We start from the raw sequence: 14974 nt of genomic DNA on the forward strand, positions 1-14974 counted from the left end.
CCAGGCCTGCAGACCTCTATAGCTACAGCATTAGAGACCTTTGCTGCAGGAGGGAACAAGAGCTCTGACACTGAGAATGTATGATTTTGAAAATGGCCTGATAATGAGAAGTGAAAGAGCTTTAGATCATTGTATGCATGAATCTAAAAGGAGGAACTAAAATACACAGTGCACATAGTTCCAAAAGCAGCTGGTGTTTGTGGGACCTTTGGTATTAAGCTGCTGCTCAACTTAAGACTGTTCACAGAAATTACTGGGTGTTCTATGCACTGTTGGTGTTGGGTCCTGGGAGGTAGTTTGAAGCAGAATCCACAAATGCAGTGCATTTAAAATTTCAAAATCACTTTTTGGCACTCTTGAGAGTTCAGGACTGCTCATTTGGCCAAGGCTGATTTTGAAATGGTTATTAAAAATATTAACAAAATATTAGGTATTAAGATTTGATGAGGAAATTCTAAAATCAAAATCATTCTGTTAACTTAGTATTGCCTGCTCTTATCACCTGTATTGTTTTTCGTCTTTCCCTGATACTTGTTATCACTGATTAAAATATCTTTTTCTAAATTGGAAAGTAAATTTTTGAGGCCAGGGTTGTAGTTTTCTATACCAATTGAACGGGGTCCTAACAAAGCAAGTAAGACTCTTGTAGGAGCATGAAACTACAGGAGCTGGATTTTAGCTGCAATCTGAATTAAGTATAGTATCTCACATACATATTTTTATACATGTATGCACTCATAGCCAGGAAAATTTGTTGTATTAGCCAACAAGAAGAAGAACTAATGGCTGCCATGTAAACCTAACCATGAAGAAACCAGAGAGATATACACAGCCAATTCTAAAATGTTTCCCTGTGATACACGTTGAACTTCCTGAAGCATTAAAGTACCCCACTTATCCCTAGACTGATTTCATCTCTCTGCAGGATCCCTCCTGTGCATATCTAGCATTCAAAACATTGTCTCTGCATAAATTTTTCCTTCTTGCTGTTGCATATTTTACATACAAATAGTCAAATGACAAAAGTTTTGGTAAAACCAACAGCAATCACCAGCCAGACATTCCTATACACAAAAATCTGTACTCCAGCTTCAGTGATTTTGGGGGAAAAAAACACAAATCTGAAAGGAAGGGGTGATGCTATCGAGAATATTCCTCTTGACTATAAAAATTTCCATGCCAGCAAACAGCTAGTGGTGTTTCTAGCAAATTCCCTCTCTCTAGATTAAACAATCAGCTGCCCTTTCTTAATGTTCACTGTAGCCTAGCTCATTTTGTACATCTGTTGTAGTCTTGCAAATATTAGTAAACAAGCCTTTCACAGCATGCCTTGCTGCTAAGCAGCACTGACAGACACTTGAGATAGCTGGAGTGTCTATAGCTGGGTATGGCTAAAGATTTTTACCTGTTCATCTCTCTGATTTAATAATCCTCTTGAGAAAATTTATGTCCAAACTCATCCAAAACCACCAACAAATACATTTGGTCCATAGAAAAATGTTCCATAGAAAGTATCTTCTGACTTGAAATAGTCCTACCAAGGTCAGAAATATTTAAAAATATGGGAATTCAGCTAATTCATTCATGAAGTGATAATTTCTGGGATGCTTCCTAAGTTTTTCATGTGTCTGTGATAAATGTCCTTTGCTACTCAAGTTCATTTATTGCCAGTGTAAAGCAGCAATTATGGTTGTACATAGAGATGTAAAGGATGTATATGAATAATGGGGACCTTGAGGGATGGCAGGCTGAAATACTGAACCAGGGAAATCAAATTGATTAGGGCCTTATGATCAATACCCTGAGTAGAGATAATTTCAGGACTGTATTTCTATGAGATCACCACCATAGAAAATAACTCTTTGTGTTTTAATAGTATATTGATGTCTTAAAAAAATGCCTTTAGTATGTTGGTAAAAGACAACATTTGTCTGTGGTTTAATTAGGTTTCAGGGCATATAAGCAGCTGAAATTTTTAATTTATACATCCTGGCAGGTAACATAAAGACAAGATCTATATTCCTTTGCTGAAAATAACTTGTTTAAGAAACCAAGGACCTACATATTGTATGTAGTCATCAGAAGTTGGCATATGGTCTGCAAGACTGCTTTGTCTGGCACCTGAAATTGTTGTCAAGCGTTTTCTTTGAATTCTTCTAGTTGGTATTTGTTCCCAGTCTCGTTGTCACTTAGCTCTACTGAAGTGCCAGCAGCAGCGCCCTTTCTTTCTGCCTGTTGTGACAAAGCCAGTTCACCAGGCACTGCTCAGAAGTCACTCCAGGCTGTGACATATGGGAGCTTATGAATCAGGTTTTCCCAATTGGAAAAGTATCAATAATGAACAATGACAATGAAAAAAACAAAGTAAGAAGAGCCTTATTGCTATTGGCACTGTCTGCCATGCAACTTATTTCCTCTCGACATGCAACATACGAACAGTGTTAAAGTTTATATACTGCAAAAAAAATAGAATTTTAACTTTTTGTGCTAACCACATGAGAAAGAAACAAGCCATTCTCATTATCCAGTGCTTGGGAAAGCACACCAGTTGGTGCGTGTGACACTCACAGTAGGAGTAGCTGACATGGCATCCATATGGCACTTGAGCGTGGAATTCAGTAAGAGAAACTGAAAGGTCATCCAAACTTCAGCTGGAGAGAGCTTCATCTTAAGATAAAAAAGAAATTATTTACCTGTGGCCAACTGTTGTATCACTACATATAGTGATATAACATCTATATCCTTACCATGCATCTTTATCCATACTCTGCAGCTTTATCTTAAAATGAAGCAGGGCGGACTGTCACAGGCTTGAGTAGGAGGAGGCAAGAAGTATTATTAAAGAAAGCAAGTGCCCCTGCTCCAAGCTCCAAGCTCTGAGAATTACTGGTTGTGTTGGTTCTGGCTGGGCTAGAGTTAATTTTCTTCAGAGTAATTGATGTGGGGCTGGATTTCAGATTTGTGCTGGAAACAGTGCTGGTAATACAGGGATGTTCTCATTGTTGCTGAGCAGGGCTTGCACAGAGCCAAGGCCTTTTCTGCCTCTCAGCCCCATCAGGGGGGAGGCTGGGAGAGCACAGGAGGTTGGGAGGGACACAGCCAGGACAGCTGACCCCCCCAGCTGCCCAGGGGGACATTGCTCACCACGAGACATCAGGCTGGGCAAGAAGAAGGAATGGGAGAGATGTTTGGAGTGATAGTGTTTGCCTTCCCTAGTCCTCCATGTGGTGGAGCCTGGCTGTGCTGGGCATGGCTGAACACCTGCCTGCCCTTGGGAAGGGGAGAATCTATTTTGCTTTTCCTATAAAACTGTCTTTATCTCAACCCATGAGTTTTCCCACTCTTATCATTCTGATTCTCTCTCCCATCCCACTGAGGAGGGAGTGAGGGAGTTACAGTTCATCTTTTCATCTATTTCCTATATAAAATAACATCACCAGAATAAAGCTTGGAAAAATGAGCCCTGGTCATTATGGCCTATTGCAAAGTGCTGCTTCACCAGGGAAATGGAGCTTGCTTAATTCAAGGTGGGCTGTTGAGAATGGTTTTGATTTTACCTGGCTTGTTAATGCACACCTGATGGCCTAGAACTGTAGGAGAAAAGGGAGGGATTCATGCCAGCACTGTACCTCTTAACAATGGAAATTGTCCATGGCATAAGCCAGGACAATTCCTTTTGAAACTGATGCAAGTTATGTCTATGCATATCCAGAATTGACTAAGTCTTCCAAGGCCTCAAGTTTGATTTTTGATTTTTCTATTTTTGTGTTCTTCATGTGAATGCCTAGAGCTGTTTGAATGCAAATAGCTATTGGAACAGTTCAACAATTAGGAAACAAAAAGTTAAGAATAAGTTCCTGTTCATTTGCCAAAGTACCAACTGAAAGATCCCTTCCAGTTTCCATTGCAATGGAAAGCAATTGCAATTTCCATTGCAAATGGAAAGCTTGCCTAAAGCAGCATTGAGGTATGACTAGACCCTCATTCCAAAGTCAATTCTATCTGAGATCAATTTTGCTTGTTAAATTTACAATATTTTAATCCCTTCATTTGAATGTCAATTATGTGGACATTAACTCTTTCACAGCACGGAACTCCTGTCTGTATTTATTGATGCAATGCCCCTGAGAGCAGGAGAGAAACAAAAGGGTGACCTTTGGTTTCAATTTAATGTCACCAGGACTGAAGTGACCAGGTGTCTCTCCTGTTGATTCAGAGCAGTGACACACCTCACTAATACATCGCAAACACACACAAAAGTAACACAAGAGATGCTGTTGCTTGTGTTGTTACTCACTTCCTATTTCCAGCTTAAGAATATGTTGGTAAAGAGTGTTACACAAACTGTTGATGCTGTTTTAACAAGAAATGTAGTACAATGCATTGTAGGAGTATGGAGTGATACAATTTTCCTCTGTGGGCTGGAGAAAGTATTTTTCTAAGTGTTTGGATTACACAGACTACATATGATTAGCCTAGCTGTTGCTAATTGCTGGTGTTCTAACGCCCACCTTCTCCTCTTATATGGTTTTATCATGGCTGGCATCATTATTTAGTCATTGCAGCAGTGGACAAAGAGTCAGAATTCCTGGCTCCTGAGAGTAATTTGGGTGATTTACTCGGTTTTTGTGTCCTTGGATCAGTCAGAGCTCAGTCACTTTGTGCCTCCATCCCTCCATTGAAAAGCAGAAGTAATCTGGAAGTTCATGTGCTTATGCCTAGGATTCTTTCCCACTCTGCAGTTAAAGAAAACAAATATTAACCTTTTGTCCCATGTGAAAATCTGGTATTTGAAAATTTGTATCTATCAGGAATTGGGCCGTTTTTCCATCTTGGCCACAAATCAATTGATGCAAAAACAGAACACATGGTAATATTGATATGCTTTCTTTTCTGTGGGTTGAAAAGTTACCATAAGTACTGATTAGGAATTGGAGGCCTAAGATATTTCTGTAGTCCTAAAGTGAGTTGGCTGTATTATGTTTCCTGAACTTTTAATTTTTTGTTTGAATTCAGTTTGACTTGTCTCTGTCAAAAAGTCTGGTTTTGACTTGTCTCTGTGTCACCTGAGTAATTAGTGACTGTCATGCCAACCCACTGGGTCTCCCTAAATTGCCTAAGGCCAGGTGAGTCCCCGGGCACACTGTTGGTTGCCCTGCCTTGTGCCCATTCCGAATTAACAGGAGAATTCAGCTGGGATTGAGCTGAAGAAGCACAAGGCAGTGGTATTGAAGTTCACAGGGACAAATTAACATTGATGTGGCTCAGAAACATTCCAGTTTGGCTCAAAAACGTGAAGTTTATTGGTGAGAAGGAGCAAAGGCCAGGGCTGTGGGCAGCAGGAGACAAGCAATCCCTTCATCTGCCACATTCATGATAATGGTGTCAGGGAGAAATCCAACAGGACCAATAGGAGAATGCAAGATATACAAGAACACTGCTAATATGAGTTTGAAAACCTGGGTGAGGTGAAATGGTGGTGCCTTATGAAGAAAAAAGTAGTTAACACAGAATTTCAGAATCCTGTGATTCTGTCATGGGCCAAGTGGCTCATGATGACTGAAGATAGAAAATCTAGAAAATGCCTTTCAAAAGCAAACTGAATGACTTTAGCAAACTGTCCCCATCCCAAGTGGCATTTGGTCATCAGTTTAGAGATGTTTAAATAGGTCTAATAAGAGTAAATTCAGTGAAACTTCATGCTGTCCAAATATTTTCCAACATGTCAAAAGCAGAGACTTTTCAGACAGCTTGCTTAGAGATACCAGAACTACAGAAACCAGCCTGGACCTTCTAGAAAACTAACATCTAAGGAAAATATGAACAAGGACATGATTAAAAAAAAAAAGCATATTTTATTGCAATACAAGGTTAGTTTTTGGCTGCCACTTAAACTTCTTTACAGGAAAGGAAAAATTGCAGCAGGAATGGCTGCACGGGATATTTAAAAATTGGTTCTCAATTCCTACCTCCTGTCTGAGTGGGCTGCAATTCTGTGTTCTGAGGCACTCTGAGCTCTCAGCTGCCCCTCCAGTGGGGTGTTCTAAACCTCCTGGTTTGTTCTGCCTGCATCTAAATGTCACCTCTGGCTCTGAAAGCCACTTAGGGTACTTCAGGAATGCTCTCTCAAGGCAGCTGCCACCTCCTGGGAGAAAAAAACAGCCTTCAGTGAATGGCACTGAATGATTAGAAAAGATTCAGAAGGAGAGGGAGGGGAAGAAAGGCATTTGTCAATAATTTTTTTGTTGGTTTTCTTATTTGGTTTTGTTGTTGTTGGTTTTTTTCCCCAGTGACATTAAAGTGTATGGTTGATTCCTGTGTTTGAATGCTGCTGTACTGGATCAGAGCAGAGACTGTGAAGTTGCTATGTTTTATCCCTGGTACTTTCAGGAGCATGAGCAAGAGAGAGCCAGTGGGGGATTTTTCTATGGAGTTGTTGATATGTGTGACCAATGATGAGCAAATTACATCCAGATCAGAAATTTTGAGACGCTCTTCAGTCATTAAGAAAAACTAGTGTTTATTTTTTTTTTGTTTGCATAGATAAACCTGGATGTTCTTGGGACATGCTCTGTTATGGTCAGACTGCTTGACTACCATATATTTTTTCAGAATTCCCCAATCTGTTGTGATTGGAGGAGTTGGAAAATTCTAGGCTGTTTAGAAACATGGCTGCTTCTTAATGCCTGTTTTTTTTTTTCACCCAGAGGCCTGGATATTTTCTCTTTCATATTACTCTCTTGGTTTTGATGTAACCTCTAAGCAAGGGTAGGTCTACTGGTTTTGTCTTTCTGTTATACTGTGCTTTTAAATAATCATCAGGAGTGCTTAGAGCACAGGATGGGCACCTCTCCCATATGGTTTTATAAGCATAAATAAATACTTATAGAAGAGACAGCTGTGGCAGTTCCCCCTCTTCTCTGATAGATCTCTCTTCAAAGCTGTGGATCAAAAGAGCAGTGCAAATATTCAGCAGCAGGGACCATGACTCTTGAGTACCTACACAGAAGAGTCACATGCAAACTTCTAAGCCTGCATAAGTAACCTTCCAAAATGCAGGTTGAAAAAAATAATAAACACACTTATCTTGCCAGCAGGGAAAGAAGGAGTCTCCTGTCACTCAGAGCAACTCTCAGAGGCATTGCAGTCATGTATGGAAGCTGAAGGAAGCCTGTGTGAGGCCCTCTGGCTTCAGAAATGTGACAGAAATTCAAGTCTGTTTTCACTGAGACACCAGAAATGACACTGCAAGAAACTCAAGAGATCCAAATTAAAATTCCATCTCTGACACAGACCTTTGGAGTGTATGAGCAAATTACCATGTCCCTCAGTTCCTTCTGGTAAGAAAACAGGATGATAATATTTTTTCTCTTGTATCAGATCCAGACTGAGGCCACTTCTCACTAAATAGATGTACTGGAGCCCAAGCCCTCTTGGGGCAGCTTAACAAGAAATACAGAAGTAAAAATAGGTGTAAGTAGGTAATTATTTCTAATAATAAGTATATTATTTCTAATTCCTTGAAATGAATGTGAGGTGTGCTGGTTTTGCTTTTATACACCAAATAAGTAAAATCTATCATTTTATGAAGACAGGTGAGCTTTTATTGAACAGTATAAAACTTACTTGGGAGAAATGCAAGTAAAAAGTCTTGACTGCAGTCAACTATTTTCCTCAAATAAAACCAATGACACAAGAGAGAATTTTATAACTGCATAAGTTCACAAAACATCTCAAAACCAGCTCACCCACTATCCTACCTCTAAGCCTAGTGGCAGATGACTAAGGGAAATAGACAGAAATGCCTAAACTTTACTCTTGTGCTCTAAATGTTGTTGGTTTTGTTTTCAAATCTCATTTCAGCCTGTCTTTGGATGTCAAAGGTTGATGTAACAAGGCATCTGCTGCTGTCCTGAAACTACATCTCTGGTTGCTAAAATTAATTTTCTTTCCTTAAAGTTGGTCACTAAAACTAGTATTTTACAGTAGAGAATGTATCTCCTTCCTACCCAGTACTCGTCACTGACTTGGACTGAACAAACCATGTCCTTTGCTGTCCGGCTGTCCATCTGTAAAGAGCATTCCTTAAAAAACAGTAATCTGCTTATGCAGGATTTTGTAGCGACTTAAATAAAGGTGTGAGGCAGTACAGAACAACAGATAAGCAGGCTGGTGTTATAAGTGTGGAATCCCACGCTGAGTAAAGGGTTGTTTCCTATCCTGAACGACTGAGGAAAGGAGAGGGCAAAGGAAACTGCAGTAACTCCAGAGCTCCATAGATGTCACCAGCTTTTCGCTCCAGCCTTCCCCAGACGTTTTGGTTCGTACCTATCTCCCTCCAGCCATTTATTCTGTAGCCCCAGAGGGACTGGTTTTCGGATGATGAAATACTGCAGAATGCAAATCAAAAGCTGCCAGCAGTGAGCTGTGCCTGGACAGGAGATACAAAATGGAAAATGTAAACAGTCGCACAGTACTTACTCAATTACATCTCTAAGCAAATATACTTACTTAACAGGAGTCTTACAACAGTGTGAACTTATTTTTTAGATATTGAGAGCTAAATAATGATGGAATTTCCTGAGCTTTGTTTAAAACGATTTATGAAGGTTATTTGAGCATTTTGCCTCCTTCTGGAATTCTCTCATAAAAATCCAAACCACGTAATTTCCGTTCACATAACACCCACAGCAGTCATGCACTGTTCTTTTGGGGCTGGGAACTTGTCTACAAAATGGTAAGGACAGTTCCAAAAAGGAAAAAAAAATAGTACAGAAGGAAAAAGACCCCCTTACATCCTCACAGAGAATAACTTAGGTGTCAATTTCAGATAAGGAGCCAAAGGTCTGAGAGCAGCCTGGTATGACAGGTATCTGCAAGGGGCTCTGCCAGCATAGCCAGAGCTTGGCTGTGGCTCCTAGGGGCGATGCAGAGCAGGACAATGCTTTTTTTTTGGATTTTGAAGAAATTTCTCAGGGTAGTGGGGAGAAACACTAAAAACTAACACATGCTTTCATCAGAATTTCCATTTTCGAACTTGTATCTTAAAATATATTTAAAAGCTTTGTTAGCAAGTGATCCTCAAGAATTTGAAAATGCATATTAGCTCAGCTGGTAGTGATCCTGCAACGCTCCACTGCTAATAAGTAGTCAGCATTTTTCATACAATGCCTTTCACCTTTGGATGGAGGCCCATCCCCTAATTTGATATACAAGGCTATACTTCAGTGCAAAATCACCACCAGTGCTATTGCTGTGAATTTACATTGTTTTAACAGCAAGTAGAATTTGTTCCTAAAAGAGAGGCCGTGAAAAATGAACATATACTATAATTTCCCAAGTGGTAGATTTTCATATTATTTATGTTCATTCAGGATTTGAATCTCGGAGATTGAATTAATTTCAGATCTCCTACCACCTGACCCAAAACAAAAACCAAGCAGCTGTGTTTGTTACTGCTTGGTAATATATTTTTCCAGGAAAACACAGCTTAATCTGGGCTCTGCTGAAATAGCTGTCTGTTGTTGTGCTTTACAAAGCACTCCAATAACTGAAAAGAGAATGAGTATCTGCCTACCCCAGAAAATGTACCTTTTAACTTTGGTACAGTGCAACAGTGTGTCAAAAATGGGTGTAGAACAAATTTTATTAAATCCTGTTCGATGTAAAGAAAGGAGATGGTAAAACTAGAAGAGTACTTTGAGGAAGTACTTAGTTTAGTTTATTGTTTGAAGCAGGAAAAACCACTCTGTTGAAGAAAAGGGGCAATGACCCAAGAGACTGCAAATGTGCAGACAGGAGTAGAAGTTCTGAGAACAGAAGAGTGCACTTTCTGCAGCACTATGTAAAATAGGGACCAAAAGAAAGCTCATTCACTCATTGAACATGGCACATGATTTAATCCTTGAATGACATCAGTTATGTGGATCTTTGTCTGATCCCAAAATTTGAAAAAAAAAAAGAGCGCTTGGGACTCAAAGCTGTGGTTTTGGAAAGAGTCAGCTTTTTCTGAACATCAGTACTGACAGGCTGGGTCCTGTGGGGGCAGAGAGAAACATTTTGGCCTGCTCTAGTGCAGTCAGACCTCTGGGGATTCGGGCTTCTCTGCCTGGGAGCAGTAAAGAAGTTGTCTTTTATGCTGAACTCTGAAGGTGGAATGCAGCTGAGCTCCCAAATGGCTTCAGTTGTTTCACATGAGGGGAAGAGTGTCATGGTGACAGGAAATGGAGCTTGTGGGTGGACAGACACAAAGTGCTGTGTTCTCCTGCATGCAGCTCAGGAAGGTGTCTTGGGACTGCTCTGGATCATTCCTTTCTGAACTTCTTTTTCTATGTGCAGTGGTGCTTGGAGATGGAGATGGGCACGTATGAATGGGAAATTCACAAATATTCACATCCGTCTATATATTTAAATGACAGAAGAAAATAAGCTTTTCATCTCTTTTATTTCAAGAAACAGAGTTCTGTTCTATTCTTTTCATGCAACTTCCTAATGAGCAGACAATAAGACTGTTACATACTTTTGTAATGAATAGATTATGTGGATGAAAAAGGAAGCATTATTTCCATTTGTTAAGCCAGTTGTGAATTATAATGCAGTTTTAATTGAAGAAAAGGGAAATCCACAGGAATATCCACTACATTAATCAAGATGAGATGCCTTGCAATGAATACTGAATGAATAATGAAGAAACACACAGAATAAAATGTCACAGTCTAGAGATATTATATCTTACCTCTTCCATGCACCAGACCATCAGGATTAATTGAACCAGTGCAAAATGTTATGGCTGGTTGCATTTTCATTGTTACTAAAAGGAAATGAAAGTGTAGGTACAATTTAGCTCATTTATCAAAAGCAGAACTTTTTACAAAACTCAGCTGATGAAGTTTCCTGAATCAGTTCTTCCAGCCAGTTACAAAAGCATGGTCCCATCTTTGTTGGATATTTTTGTACCACAATTCATTAAAGAGAAGTACATGTGAGGACACATAGACAAACATTTTCAAAGTGTATTAGTTGTTTGGAGAGAATTATATGTCTTTTTGATATGAAATGGTTTTTAACTACCTCAAAGGCTTTGACTTCTGGAAGAGCTGATGTGCTCAAATATCAAATATCAAATGGATCTTTGATATTGCTATTATATATTTTGAACTTTCAAAATTGTCCCTTATTGCAGAGAGAGACAAATTCTACCTCAACAACTTTTGTCCATCACCTGAAATTTGTCTGGAGTCTTAAGTGGGATTAACCAGCAGAAATGCAATAGTGAAATAGAAGAGTTGGGGTCGCTGATTTTGCCTTTAAATTAAGCTTTCTCCTGCTTATCCAAAATCACAACACAGAGCAAAGGTTCTCATCCAAAAAACAGGAGGATAGTGCACTTCTATTATGACTAGTTTAGATGAGTTATGTGAATATCAAATTATGTGATTATACCAGTAGATGAGTTATGAAGAAATGAACTTTGAATCATGCATTGTGAGTACACCAGAAGCTCGGTCCATGCACCCGCTTGGGAAACAATGCAGGGCCCAGTTCTCCTCTTATACACTCTGGGCTGCTGCAGATTAATACAATTCAGATTGAATAGTGTGTTCTCTAATCAAAGATCTTAGACTGCTGTCCTCACAATGAGCTTTGTGTGTCTCCCTAAAACACAGCCTGCACAAAGCAGGCATCCAGTTTGGGCTCAGAAACAGAAATCCAGTTTGGGCTGAGAATTTGCTGCTTCCCCTGCTGGTCTGTTCCAATGGTTAGTCACTCTCACTCCTAAAAATGTGTTACTTATTTCCCATCTGGCATGCAGATATGGGAATGTATGTTAGAAAAGCTCTGCTGACTTTAATCTACTACTCCTGATGAGAGGAGAAACAGGCTTGAGGTCTGTTTGCTCCCGATCCTGACTTGGAGAGCCCATCAGTGCTGCAGGTCTGAGTGCTTGGTGCCAGCTATTCCAGCCAGCAAGCTGGGAAAGTTCCTTACTGGCTTATTACTTTCTTCTGCTTGTTCCACTAAGTGAGCATTTGTTCACTGAGTGAGCCCTTACATGACTGTTCTACCCATTCCTTTTCCCTCCTTTCTTCCCCAGTGGGGAATTGTTGCAAAGTGCAGTGGTGCACAGTGCCTGCCATTTCCACGAGCAGGGCAGGAGTTCATTCTGCCCATGCACGGGTTATTCTGGCTCTTTGAAACACACATGTGCATGTGCACACAAAACCACGAGCAAACCCACTCAGAGTCTGTCTCAGAAATTCCTGCTGAAAGCTGTCAGTTATCCCACACCAATGTGAGCTCTCTTTTGGTCTTTTAAAGGTCAAACCTACCCTGTTGCAGAGGATCAGAAAGTCAGTGCCTGACAAATCAGGCAGTTGCTAAAGAGTGATAAAATTTCCGGTTTTGGATCAATAACGGTCTATGACAGTGTCTAGGTAACAATTTTAACACTTCTGCTTCAACATGATTTTGTAACGCCGCAGCTAATCTCGTAATGATATCGCCACCTGGTGCCTGCTGCATCGTATACCAAGCTGCAGGAAAAGCAGCGTTACTATGACAATTTCGGTGGCACATGCTGTGGGCTCCATGAAAAACATTTGGCTCAAAACGCTTCTCGTGAGGTGGGCAGGGTGGGCACAGCTGATACCAAAATGCTGGAGCCTGGGTGTGTGGTGATTTTGGAACGTGGTGGTTGCCACCATAGCGCCGTTTGTGAAGCCAGTGTAACCCTGCAGTTTACTGCAGGGTGTGACTGCTGGGGGACACCGAGGTGGTGGCTGTGAAATACAACAGGTGCTGCAGGTCAGTGCTCTGGCAACACCTTTTCACCTCTTCCTCTTAGTGTCCAAGAAAACTCCTCTTTTTTTTGACTGCTCTTCAAATGCAGAAGAGCTCCTTTTCATTTCTATGGCTTTGGTGTTGGAGGGACATTGAATCACTTATCAAGAGCCCGTTTTTGCTTCGCTTAAAGTGAGAAGTCTCACAAGGTTCCAGAGCTAGGATTTACCCTTTGCTGTATTGCACACATAATGAGGGCTGCAGCAGATAGACCAGGCAGGTGACAACTAGAGATCTGATTTTATTCTATAATTTGAGTTCATGGTTTAGGATCACCTCCTTGTAGGATCACTCCAGAGAAGATTCCATTTCTTTGCCCTAATATGCTGCGAATCCTTCATCCACACCAACTTGGCTGAAGGGGTCTGTGCTGCTGCGACAAGCAATTCTATTCCTTCTGAGTCAAGTGAGTCCTGGAATGTCCTCTTCCTCACATCCTCTCTGCACATTGTCTTGGAGGGAGTACTTTTGGACAGCACTGGGACACCATCCCATGCTGTGCTGAGCTACAGAGTTTCACAATTGCCTCACTGTGCAGAAGGGAACCGGGAACTTGGCCACGACCATTTCCTAAGCTCCTTATATTGTGCTGTGGTTTGCAAGAGCTTTTGTGTCCTAGGCCAAGCAGAGGTGCCAGCTCACCCTTCCACCCTAAAATGCAGGCTTCAGGCAGGAGAAATATTCCCCTGTGTGCTGTTGCATGAGGCCATGAGATGTCATGAGAAGGGTGAGCAGGGCAGTGGGGTGGGCTGGCTGTGAGCAGCAGGGAAAGGTGCAGGAGCCAGGAAGCCTGGAAGAGCAAAAAGTCTTGGAGTGCTGCAATTTTTTCAAGTGGGTTTTCCTCTGCCAGCAAAGAATGGGTCAAATGAAGATACAGGAGGAAGAAGGTTGAACAGAGCAGTGGGGGCTAGAGGAGAGAGATTAAGTTGGGGCAGATGGCAAGCTCAGGGGTCACCTCAGAGAGGATCTGCTCCTGAAAACAGTGCTTGGCTCTTCACATCCTCTATTCCCCTTTCTGTCACAGAGAATGGGGAAGGGGAGTAGCACAATCTGCCCCTACCAGACTCTCTGCTGCCTGGATATCATACCAGCCATGGTCTGTCCATGGATGCAGGCAGACCTTACTTCCAGATGCTGACTGCCAGGTTCCCAACAATTTATCTTCTCTTCCCATTCCCCAGCATATTCCATGTAGAGGAACTGCACTCCTGGGTGTGCAAATACACTCTTACCTGTGTAGGTGACCCCTCTAAATATTAAGATAAGGTGAGGAGTCACCCTTGGACTCACCTCTAATCATTTCTTTGTGCTTTATCCTGGGGAGATGTCCCTGCTCAGCACTTCTGCATTTCCTCCAGCATTCATTCTTCAGCACTCCATAGGCAACTCTGTCCCACCTGACAGGGCCTGTATTTATTCTCTTGGACATCTCTAGCCAGATAGAGCACTAAGAAGCAATTTTTGATGTATTAAGTACTTGCAGAATTGATTGACTTTGGAGCTGCTATGGTTCAGGAGTTTTGCCACCAGTCTTCCAATGAACAAACCAACACATCCAGCCAAACTAGAGCTTACATTCATTAGCCAAGTGAAGGGGATTAGGCATATTGACACCAGATGAGAATCTGGCCCTAAAATATCTGTAAGACAAAGAATAAAAAGCACAGAAAGTTTTCATAGATATTCCATTTAATGTTTTGTAAACTTTCCTGCTATGTTGCTAGGGGGATTTTAATACATCAACGTGTTTAAAATAGATCTCAGCGAGATGTTTGTAATGGGAGCTAATTCTCCCTCCACCCTGAACTTCCTTATTGTTCTCGGCACTATTTCATCTCCCTCTTGCCTGTAAAAGACCCTCTTGCTGACCCACTTCCTGCCCCTGCAGCAGCACTAGGAACTGCACAAGGAATCCTTGTCTTAATGCACTTGGATGCTGACATTGCATTTCCAGCTAGCCAGCCTTCATCTGGAGAGTGGAGTCCTTGCGTTTCCTGATGTGAGTCAGTTGTGAGGAAAGTGTTTAACCTTTTTGTCAAAGGTTAAACATATAAAAGGGGAATGTGAAGCTCTTGTATTCCTGTTGTTGCCACATTAAAGAGAGCAGCGTTCACGGCTGAGCAAAATCTTACTT

The sequence above is a fragment of the Agelaius phoeniceus genome, chromosome 6 (genome assembly GCF_051311805.1).
Source record: "Agelaius phoeniceus isolate bAgePho1 chromosome 6, bAgePho1.hap1, whole genome shotgun sequence".
In the NCBI taxonomy this organism is placed as follows: Eukaryota; Metazoa; Chordata; class Aves; order Passeriformes; family Icteridae; genus Agelaius; species Agelaius phoeniceus.